Source organism: Erpetoichthys calabaricus, chromosome 8 (assembly GCF_900747795.2).
Source record: "Erpetoichthys calabaricus chromosome 8, fErpCal1.3, whole genome shotgun sequence".
Taxonomy (NCBI): domain Eukaryota; kingdom Metazoa; phylum Chordata; class Cladistia; order Polypteriformes; family Polypteridae; genus Erpetoichthys; species Erpetoichthys calabaricus.
Window position 1 is genome coordinate 167,070,032 of NC_041401.2, and position 12,890 is coordinate 167,082,921.

The window sequence follows — 12,890 nt, forward strand, 5'->3', positions numbered from 1 at the left end:
CTTTTCTTCTTAATTAAAATTTAAAAGCAATACTTAACCGCTGCGAAGCGCGGGAATTTGGCTATATGCAGTGAGTGTGTACGCCTGATGAGCCCAGAATTAGGGCGAAACACGTGTTGCGTACTCTTTGCATTATTTGACAGTAAACTATTTTCAACCATTCTATGATCTGCTTCTCACAACTGAGGGCACCGTGGCGGATGTTAGCTGACTTGCTGGCCAACCACAAGCGTTACCTGGTAGGTAACCACCCATACAATCAGATTGTGATTCAGACTACGAATGCTGTGAATGTAATTACCCTGATCTACATGCTGTCAAATAAACAAACCACACGCCGTGGCGCAATGTTAGGGGCTTCGCCTCTAGCGCTGACGTCCGAGGTTCGATTCCCGTAAGGGAGTGCAGTGAGTGTGTACGCCTGATGAGCCCAGAATTAGGGCGAAACACGTGTCGCGTACTCTTTGCATTATTTGACAGTAAACTATTTTCAACCATTCTATGATCTGCTTCTCACAACTGAAGGCACCATGGCGGATGTTAGCTGACTTGCTGGTCAACCATAAGCGTTACTTGGTAGGTAACCACCCATACAATCAGATTGTGATTCAGACTACGAATGCCGTGAATATATATATATATATATATATATATATATATATATATATACACACATGTGTATATATATTATATATATATATATATATATATATATATATATATATGTGAATGAATGTATGTATGTCTATATTTATATATATATGTGTATATGTATATATATGTAGATATGTATATATTTATGTGTATATACTGTATGTATATATATATGTAGATATGTAAATTTGTATATGTATATATATGTATATGTGGATGTGTATATGTATGTATATATGTGTATATGTAGACATGTATATATATGTATATATGTATATGTATATATATGTTTACATAACCTCTTTAACACACTACTTCTCCACTGCGAAGCGCGGGTATTTTGCTGGTTCTTGATAAATTTCAGTCAGGTTTTAGAACAAATCACAGCACAGAAACTGCACTCGTTAAAGTAGTAAATGACTTGCAGGTAAATGCAGACAGAGACCATTTATCTGTTCTCATCCTCGTAGATCTGAGTGCCGCATTTGACACCATTGATCATAATATTCTTAGAAATCGCCTTAGTCAATGGGTGGGCCTCTCTGGCAGTGTCTTAAATTGGTTTGAATCCTACCTGGCAGGGAGAAAATTCTTTGTTAGTTGTGGTAATTACAACTCAAGGACACATGATATCCTATATGGTGTTCCACAAGGCTCTATCCTGGGTCTGCTGCTCTTTTCAATCTACATGCTTCCATTAGGTCAGATTATCTAAGGGCACAACGTGAGCTACCACAGCTATGCTGATGACACACAGCTGTATTTATCAATAGCACCTGATGACCCCGATTTTATTGATTCACTAACACAATGTCTGACTTGTATTTCAGAATGGATGAATAGTAACTTTCTCAAGCTAAATAAAGAGAAAACTGAAATCTTAGTGATTGGCAATAATGGATACAATGAGGCTATTAGAAATAAACTGGATATATTAGGATTAAAAGTCAAGACGGAGGTAAAAAGCTTAGGGGTAACTGTTGACTGTAATCTAATTTTAAATCGCATATTAATCAGATCACTAGGACAGCATTTTTTCACTTAAGAAACATAGCAAAAGTTAGACCTCTTATATCATTGAAAGATGCTGAGAAATTAGTTCACGCGTTTGTTTTCAGTCGACAAGATTACGGTAATGCAGTCCTCCCAGGAATACCCAAAAAAGACATAAATCATTTGCAACTAGTGCAGAATGCAGCTGCTAGAATCCTAACAAGGAAAAGAAAATCTGAGTACATTTCTCTAGTTTTGATGTCACTACACTGGTTACCTGTGTGATTCAGGATTGACTTTAAAATTCTGCTTATGGTTTATAAAGACTTAAATAATCTCGCCCCATCTTATATATTGGAATGTCTGACATCTTATATTCCAAATCGTAACCTAAGATCCTCAAATGAGTGTCTCCTCAGAATTCCAAGAGCAAAACTTAAAAGAAGTGGTGAGGCGGCCTTCTGCTGTTATGCACCTAAAATCTGGAATAGCCTACCAATAGGAATTTGCCAGGCTAATACAGTGGAGCACTTCAAAAAACTGCTGAAAACACATTATTTTAACATGGCCTTCTCATAATTTCACCGTAATGTAATCCTGATACTCTGTATATCCATTTCATTATAATAACTATCCATGGTAGCTCTAAAATCTGTACTAACCCCTATTCTCTCTTCTATTTCTTTTTCCAGTGTCCTTTTGGTGGTGGCGAACCACCATCTACACAAAGCACAGTGATGTTCCAACAGTTAAGAATTAAAAGCCAGAAGTCTGCATGTTCATCATCATCAAGTCCTTCCGTGAGAACCCTAGACACAAGAGGACTATTTCATTTCTGTTAGGTAGAATGCCCAGAGGGGACTGGGCGGTCTCGTGGCCTGGAACCCCTGCAGATTTTATTTTTTTCTCCAGCCGTTTGGAGTTTTTTTTTTGTTTTTTCTGTCCACCCTGGCCATTGGACCTTACTCTTTTTTTTATGTTAACTAATATTGTCTTATTTTAATTTCTTATGTTGTTATATATATTTTTTATTTACTGTTCTTCATTATGTAAAGCACTTTGAGCTACTTTTTTGTATAAAAATGTGCTATACAAATAAATATTATTATTAATATGTAATACTAGGTTATATCAAAAAATGTTGATCCTGAACTTGGAAGTGATAATTGTGCATTGAGAATTTTGAAAGCTGCGAAAATATGTAATTTATTGGAGTAGACAGGAGCTACAACTCCAGCATTTTCGATTATGATATGATTTTTGTTACAAATTAAGCTAACATGAATTTCAAAAAACGGCAAAATGCAGTACCATGCTAGAATTGATTACTTTCTGATGCTATGGAGCAAGCTTTTGCAGACTCCTTGTCTTCTAGTCAATGTGCATCAGTACAACTCCTCTACATATACCAGAGTCAAGAAATGGGCTGCAAAATTATATCATGACAGGTTGACGCTTCAAAATGAAACAAATGAGAAAAACAAAACACTGCCAATGCAGAGCAAACTGTAAAGGAGAATCAAAGAGTGATGCCGCATGACACAGCAGACACTAAAGTATTGACATTAAATAACATGGGCAAGATCTGTTAATAAAATCATTGTGATAAAGCCCGAATACATTAAAATGACCCACAGTCCAACACAACAGTCAAAATAATGGAAGCATGCAAAGACTTTCAAGGTCCAAAACAGTGTCAGAAAGATGATGTGTAAATTTTATGATGTTGAGGGTGCAGTCCCTGTTGATTCCATGGTACACATAACCAAACAATATCACACTAATTTGCTTTAACATTTGTGGCAGTCAATATGAAAAAGCAGTGAGAAAATATATCTACAATCCCTCCCTTCTGGCTGTTGACAACGCTTCTGCCAACACTGCAAGGGATGCAAACATTGCTCTGTGAAACTATGAATTTGAAGAAATGTTTCATATCACCCTTATCTCTACACCCAGTGCTCTCCTAACAGCTCAAGCTCAAATCATTATGATCTTGCCTTATGTTTATATGATACATACAAAAGAAAAAGCAAAGAATGCCATATATCGTAAATCTTATTTGCCATTGCTGTGATCTATAAAGAAGTAAACATATCATGTCATTTTTTCTTTCAACTTTTTTCTTTTTTTTAAGAACAATCTAGTCAAGAACAGGCCATTCAGCCCCATAAAGCTTACCAGTCCTATCTAATTAATTTTTCCAAAATAACATGAAGTGTAGTTTCAAAAGTCCCTAAAGTCCGCCACACTACTAGATACCTTTTTCCAATTGTTTAAGGTTCTATGTGTGAAGAAAAAACTTCCTAATGTTTTTGTGAAAAACACAATTATCTAGTTTGCAACTGTGTCCACGTGTTCCTGATGAACTCATTTTAAAGTAACAGTACCGAGCCACAGTACTAATTTCCTTCATAATTTTGAACACTTTAAGCATGCCACCTCTTAATCTCCTTTTGCTTAAACTGAAAAGCTCAGCTCTTTTAATCTATCGTCATAATTCGTCCCCTGAAGCCCTGATATTAGCCTAGTTGCTCTTCTATGGACTTTATTCAGCACTGATAATGTTGTTATTGTGGCCACCATAACCCTATCCTTCCTGTGTCTGAGCTAATTCTGCACCCATCTACACCCTGAACTCCCATTTCTTTTAGTTTGATGCCAACCTCTCACTTGGCACCTTATCAAGTGCTTTCTGAAAGTCAAGATAAATAAAACCATATGCTCCACTTTGATCATATCCTTTTGTTGCTTCCTCATGTTAGAAAAGCATGACCTGTGTCTTCTGAACTCATGCTGACCATTCGGTAAAACTCCTGTTCTTGCCATGTGTTGCTCCCTCTTTTCCTTAATAATTCCTTCCATTTACTCTATTTTCTGAACTTGTTTTTCACATAACAATGTTACTAAGGCTTAGTCTCATCTGGCAGACCTTTTCCTTCTGTGTGCTTTTCATAATTTTTTCCATGTGCTTTTTTGATAATTGCCTTTTTCTGGAGACCTGCACTTGTTAGAAATTAAGTACATACATGTTTAGCATTGTAGTAGCAGGTAGATTACATTTGCATCATGTGCAAAAATGAATGGAGTGCCAGTCCACCACAATACAAATGTATGCATACTGCAACAGATATTCATACCCAAAATTAAAATAACATGTAGATCTTTGGGATGTGAGAGAAAAATATTAGAAAGAGAAACCTTGTGTTAACACTGGAACAATGCATACCTGAAACATTGAGGGGGCAGCACCAATCACTGTGCAAAATTATCACTTGGTATTAAAAAAAATAAACAAATAAAGGAAAATACCAGTTAGGATGAAAGAAAGACATTTCTTAGTACATTCAGTACAAGTGTTCCATTTACAATTGATGCATTTTGAAATATAAAATATTTTATATACTGTATTTTCTTAATGAATTTATCCTAAAATGCTTACAAATAGCCCTATAATGACACAACACGATTCACATTCAAAGAACATGTTTTAGTTTATCAGAATAATGTAAAATCCAAAATGAAATATCAATGTCAAAGTTACAATTAATACTAAACTGTGTACTTCTATATTAGAAACATGGCTCCTAAGAGCTGCAGAGCTAAAAGTTTTTCAGTTTCAGTTTCTTGGAAACAGGCATGTTATGCAACTAATGTGAAACTTGTCACTCCGCCAACTATCCCTTTGCCAGATGTGGCAAAACACCTTTCTTCAAAAATGAAAAATGTGAAATGCACAGGTTACATGAACAAAGCAGACACAAACCACACAAGTCAGATTTTTTGAAACCAATGCAGGATAAAATCAATAAAACAAAAACAAACTCAGACATAACAACATGCACATAATACGGCAAGTGGTGCCATACAGCTTTGAATTTTGTAGCTTAAAACATGGACTGGGGCAAGTCAGGTCTACAAGCACATTGCACACATGAGAAATAAAATATGAAGATTATAATGAGGTTTTATTTTCCCAGCACCATTATTGTCAATCTTGCTACTTTCTTCTCATTATATCTTTTTGTGTCTGGCACTGTACCACTATGCTGCAGAAGTGGCAAAGTGAAGATCCTCTACTCCTCGTTTGATGTTTAGATGCAGACCCACCTATCATTATGGAAGAAAACGGTCTCTAGTGAAAGTAATATTTCAGACAGTAGAGTTAGTGCTTCTTGGGCTCCTGTCAGTGTCAGGCATGATTACTGAGTTAAGTGTTAAATAATAAACATTGCAACTGCTGCTCCTATAGTGGCTACAAAATACAGGTCTGCTTACTAGTGGCAACCTTCAGATGAGGCATTTGTGTAACTGCAGACAAATGAGTGTGTGTGCATGCTTAAAATATAGTATTCAAATTAAAAACAAAAATCATTGTGAACTTGTCTAATGAATTTGATAACTGAAAAAAGACATTCTGATAAATGGAGTTTGCTCAAAAATGTTTCTGTTTAGGTAAAAATGGAAATTTCCCAAAAAAAGTAACATACCAGTCAAAGCTGCTTACCAAATGTATATAAAAGTGTCTTAAATGTACATGTCCAATTCAATACATAATGGAATGAAAGAAAGTGGGACACTGGAAGGTTCTTATTGAAAAAACATATCTGAAAAGAGCTTAACCACCAAAAACAAATCATATTTCGGACCGACCACCTGGATGTTTCAATAAACTTTTTTACCCAGCAGAAGCATTAAAATAAAAGAGATGCACATCAGATAAGCAAAATTATTTAGTTCACTGCCAAATTTAATGAAGTTTCATGATTTGATTTAGGTAATATTTATGGGTGATTTCTTCTATTGCGCTTGCATCCTTATTTGAAATGGTTTGTAATTCTGTAGCCTTTGTGCATAAACAGAGAATTTTAATAAATCAAACCAGATAATCTGTTACTTGTGCTGATGGAGATCACAAACTTGTACCCTTGAATGGTTCTGCTGCAGAATAATTTTTTATCTGTCTCATTTATTCTGAGTTGGCACTCATTCAGGGTTAGTTCCTAGTTTGCATCTTAGTGTTGTTAGATCAGGCTCTGGTTCTTCCATTAACTGCTAGTATAAAAAGTGAATTTGGAAAAAGAATGAATCCATATTACTAAACGAGAATGGTAAACCGGATATGGATGCAGGGACCTGCCCATGGACGCAAAAGACATAGTGCGCAAGTGCCACACAAAGCCCCCCCCCCCCCCCCCCAGAGTGAAACAGGAGAGACTACGCACGTGCCACACAAAGACACGAACCCGCACCACAGCAAAACGGGAGAGACTACGAACCGTCAGAGTAGGAAACAAAGTAAAACGTCATAAAGAGGTTAAAGAACAGGGGACAAACACATGGAGAGCAGGTTACAGAACAAAGCCCCCCTCCCCAGAGTAAAACAAGAGAGACTACGAACCGTCTGACATGCCGCAAGCAGGATAAAGTGAGGTCAGAAATAAAACACAGAGTAGGAAACAAAGTAAAACTTTACAAAGGAATTAAAGAATGGGGACGAACACATGGAGAGCGGGTTACAGATGATGAAAACTGAAATGCAACAGCTTCAAAAAAACCTAGGCACAAAACACATGCACACCGAGATACAGAATATAAAGGCAGAAACAACGACAGTTAAACGTCCACACCACACAGCGGAGGCGGACCCGGAAGGTGCAGGTGCCTACATCGTGCGTCGGAAGGCGCGGTAAAGTACAAAAGGCAAAGGCGCCTACACAGCATGGCAAAAACCGACAGAATACGGAAGGTGCAGCCGTCGCCGCCATATTCTGAGTGGCACTAATGCGTGGTGAAGGCGCAGGAGGAGACATAGTAAAACAAGAGGAGTCAACGCCCCGCCCCAGAGTGAAACGGGACGCACTACGGAGTCCACAAAGGTTCATACATCAAACCCGAGATGGTACGGACACGCGTCTGAAACCGCGTAAGCAAAACTGTCTCGGCTCCAAAACCAAACAGCTCAACAACTAACACAGCTTCGACACCGAGCCCGCGTGGACAGATTTAATGAACGTGGACGCCTACAACGCGCATCTCAAACTGCCTAGGCAAAGCAGGCACGGATTCAACACGACACAGCTCGAGTGACTGAGATACAAACACGCGCCTGCCTGGATATAATTAATGAACGCAGGCGCCTACAACGTGCGTCTGAAATGCCGCAGACCAGGCAGGCACTGCTCCAAAAAGAAAGAGCTTGACTAAACAAGATACGAAGTGAAACGGGAAACACTACAGAGTCCGCACTGCTCCACAATGCACCGCATAATAGTTCGGAAAGAGCTTTGTAGTAACAGTGGGGAGACCCAGAGTGACACGGGCAAACGCTCCGTATTAAACATACGTCATCCTCACACGTCCAAACTATACAGCATAGGTGAATCACGTTACAGTGATGTATTATTAACAGTACGATAAACATCACAGTATCATAAACAGGTTAAACGAGGGGGCCAAACACATGGACAGCAGGTTACAGATAATGAAGACCGGAATTCAAAAGCTTCAAAAACAAAAGCTCGACTGACCGAGATACAAACTGAAACGGGAAACACTACGGGGTCTGCAGTAGTCCACAATGCACCGCATAATAGTACAGACGGAGCTCATAATTAACAGTAGGGGGCCCCAGAGTGACACGGGCGAACGCTCCGTATTAAACGTGCGTCATCCTCACACGTGGCTGCCCAGCGGGTACGGGTTCAAAACGCCGGGGGTAGGCGAGCGAAGCGAGCAGGGGGCGGAGTCCCCTTGTATATACTGACTGAAACAAGAATCACAACACTTGTTAGGCTGTAACTACTATAAAAAATTTAGAATAAAAAAAAAAAACAGTAAAACAACATCTATGAACATTAAATGCTGGCACAGAGAACCACTGAATCTCTACTTCAGCATCTGTGGAATGTTATTCCATTGCTGCACAAAGGCCTGATGAAGCTGCTGGCCAATGAGAAGTAGAGAGTAACACCTTTAAATGTTGCGATTATGGCACTAATATGGTTTTTCGTCATTTGAACACTTTACAACTATTCTCCAATTTGTCTATTGGATTATACATACTGTATATGTTCTGTCTGTTTATGCTATCTATTATGCCTATCTGTTGTTGTATACAGTAATCCCTCGCTATATCGCGCTTCGCCTTTCGCGGTTTCACTCTATCGCGGATTTTATATGTAAGCATGTTTAAATATATATCGCGGATTTTTTGCTGGTTCGTGGATTTCTGCGGACAATGGGTCTTTTAATTTCTGGTACACGCTTCCTCAGTTGGTTTGCCCAGTTGATTTCATACAAGGGACGCTATTGGCAGATGGCTGAGAAGCTACCCAACTTACTTTTCTCTCTCTTGCGCTGACATTCTCTGATCCTGACTAGGGGGATTGAGCAGGGGGGCTGTTCGCACACCTAGACGATACGGACGCTCGTCTAAAAATGCTGAAAGATTATCTTCACTTTGCTACCTTCTGTGCAGCTGCTTCGTGAAGCGACACGCTGCACGGTGCTTCGCATACTTAAAAGCACGAAGGGCACGTATTGATTTTTGCTTGTTTGTTTTTCTCTGTCTCTCTCTCTCTTTGTCTGCTCCTGACGGAGGGGGTGTGAGCTGCCGCCTTCAACAGCTTTGTGCTTTGGTGCTTCGCATACTTAAAAGCCAAACAGCCCTATTGATTTGTTTGCTTTTCTCTCTGTCTCTGACATTATCTGCTCCTGACGCGCACTCCTTTGAAGAGGAAGATATGTTTGCATTCTTTTAATTGTGAGACGGAACTGTCATCTCTGTCTTGTCATGGAGCACAGTTTAAACTTTTGAAAAAGAGACAAATGTTTGTTTGCAGTGTTTGAATAAAGTGCCTGTCTCTCTACAACTTTCTGTGTTTCTGTGCAAATCTGTGACCCAAGCATGACAATATAAAAATAACCATATAAACATATGGTTTCTACTTCGCGGATTTTCACCTTTCGCGGGGGGTTCTGGAACGCAACCTCCGCGATGGAGGAGGGATTACTGTAATGTGCACTCGTCTCTATGTTTGTGCTTATGCATTGAGCCTGGAGAAATGCAATTTCATTCAGCAGTACACTCCTTAATGTGTGATCTGAATGACAAAGTAATTCCTATCCAATCCATTCTAAAGGGGGTTGATAAGATTAGAGTCAGAAGAGAGGGAAGACCATGGCAGCATCTTCACAACAGCATTCATTTCTCAGGACAGTTATGACCAGAGCAGTTGTGTGTGGCCTGCCACTGTTCTGGTGTAGGGTCAGATGTCTAGGAGGGATGAGCAGAGAACTTCTGACTGGTCCCTTTGCTCTAAGGTTAGCAAAATTAAGGTTCATCACTGCTGTATCACTGATGTGGGCATCGCGTCTACTGGCAGTTTCAGCAGCATTACAAGTGGCCGATCTAAAATGATCTCTTAGATTAACCAGTCCAACGTTTTCATACTGCTCTGGTATGGTTTCCTGAGAGTGACCAGATCTTGGATCGCCATCTGTCCTGCTTTAACAATGCCTGCAGGCAGTGGCGTAGCTCGAGTTCGCGCCACTCGGGGCTGGGCGGGGCTTCAATTTGCCGCCCTCCAACGTATCTGAATATGTTAACCTATTTAAATAGAAAATTAAACTGACGTATAGAGAAAAATTAAGATACATTTTGCATAGATTTATTTATATATAGAGAAACAGCAATATTTTTTCACATATAATTATTTATAAGCATCAACTAGACAGACGCACTGATAAGCTGTGTTCTGATTATTAGTTTAATATAATTACGCTGCGAAAACCAGAACGGGTGTGGTGTACAAGTGATAGGTGGGGATGAGCAAGAACGCATTCGGATTGTTAACGAAACGAAATTATACATTGTGAATTAGTTGTTTATCTTCCTAGAAATTATTATCGGTGTAATGAATTTGTGAATTTCCCCTTGGGATTAATAAAGTATCTATCTATCTATGTTTCTGTTTACTTTTGTTATTGCCTCATAAATTTCAACTGCTGTGTCTGATGCCGTCACAGAAGGACCGTCTGAAAATGATTTTTGAAGCATTTGTGGATGAATATCAGAGAATTCATTCATGAGTGATATTTTTCCGAACACTGCTGCTTACACATGAAGTGTTCTGAGCCTTTTGGCCAATAATGCTGCCTCCAAAAATGCGCTGCCCAGGGTAGACCGCCCCCTCCACCCGCCCCTAGCTATGCCACTGCCTGCAGGAAGGACAGAGTGGATTGGTAATAAAGCAATGCTAGCACTTGAACTACCTATCTGCCTATCTGTCTGTCTGACGCATGCTAATGGCCCTCACCTTTGCTTCTGGCGATACTACATTATGGACAGTCTCAGGGAACTGATTTAGTGTAGCCTTTGCCTTGCTTCGACCTACGCTTTGAATGAATGCTAAATCAGCTAAAGCCAATTTAGCCTCAATTTTATAGTTAAAAAGTATACAGAATGAACTTTTATGTGATTGGCAAGTTGTGCTATATAAATAAATTGACTACCTTTAAGTGAAAGTACATAAGATAACAAAAGTGTACTAATTTCAGAAAATGTCATCTTTCTACAGGTATATATGTATATTCTTCTTGGTAAGGCTAGACACAGGTGTAATAAGTCAAATTTAGATTCTTTTTTTTTTTTTAGATCTTTCTCACAAAGAGTACAGATGTAATTATGAAAAGCCTACAGTTACATTTATGTGCATCAGCTTTTGGGAACCCTGTGTCCACCAGTTTTGGCTTTGGGGGACTTAAGAATGTATAATGCCTTTTAAGCACTCTGCAGGTGGCCTTGATTTACATTAATGTATTCCCTATTAATGATGACAATAACACTTGACTATGTGCACTTTGAAATAATGATTGCCTAACATGACGATGTTAGCTTTTCACATAATATGTAAACTTTAAGAATAAACAGCTTAATGTATATGGGAGTGTATGTGTATCTATGGAAATATATATGTGTGTGTAATGCATAAGTAGTGTGTACATGATCAGCTCTTTTTTATATTTGTTTAGCTGTAGTATTTTATTTTTTACTTCCTAGTTGTATTAATGTATCCCTAATGGTATTATTTATTTCCATCCTTGGGGGTATTCTATTAGTCTTTATTTGTTAGTATTTATTTTGTTTACTAGCATCTTCTGACATTTCAATTTTGCTGTACTGTTGTGACAAAGTCATTATTAAGATTTACTTGAAGAAAATGAATGATGTGTATTTGAGAGAACACTCTAGTGTTGAAAGGACTGAATTGCAAAAAACTGCATTTACCAGCAAAGAAGCATAATAATCAAAGTACATCTTTCCAAAATAACAGTGTAGGTGCATTTCTAATATTTGGTTTGATATTTGTAAATTTTATAAGAGCAGAAACTTTACAAAAACAGAAAAGTCAATAATTAAAAGTATACCAGAAATATAAATCAGAGATGCTGGAAAATATTTATTTTAACTTCCCAGACACAAGAGCTTAATTTACCTGTCAATTTGAAATGATTCAAAACTAAATGACAGTGCCTGCAGTTGTGAAAGTACTGCATATTTAGGATACACCATTTTCATTGCTGCATTTTGAAAGCTGTTTTTACATCCTCTTGCAATCAAGGCTCATGCAAGCTGGGCTTCCATGCTTTATTATGAAAGGGAGACCCCCTCTATAGATCATGTATTCATACCCAGCTTGACCCTGAAAGGTCATCAAATAAAGGGATTACTGCTGACTCACTGTGACTAGAAGTCTGTGTAAATGTTTAGCTGGTTCAAGTAACATTTGCTCCATTTACTCTATTGTTACTATTGTCTGGAGTATTAACTGGAGTTAAAGTCACCATACAAAAATCTGTTACAAGCATAAAGCAAAAATATAATGGGTAAAGGGGAGGAAAAAGTGTAGCCAGCTTTTAAATAAAAACAAATAAATTTATCTTACAGAACAACACGATGTACATGAAAAAAACAAACCATAAGTAGGACCCAAACCCATTATAAACGGTGCAGAAAAAGCTTCAAAAAATGTAAAAGTAACCAAATCAAAACAAATGACTTTTGTAAGCATGGTTGCAAAAAGAGTTTGTGGACACACGTTGTACAGCCATATGTCACTAGATGTGCGATGCAATCCCCAAACCCTTATTCACCTTCACTTTTGCTGTCTCACCACTGCCAGAGTACAACGCAGCTGACTAACACCGACAACCAGTCAAACCCATTGGGATCATCACTT

General features: G+C 38.4%; 1 protein-coding gene across 18 annotated transcripts in view; it reads right to left on the reverse strand.

Annotated features, from left to right (window-relative positions):
- LOC114656263 (eukaryotic translation initiation factor 4 gamma 3-like) overlaps window positions 1-12,890 on the reverse strand; it is a 271,004-nt gene that overhangs the window by 62,882 nt on the left and 195,232 nt on the right. The window lies entirely within an intron of this gene.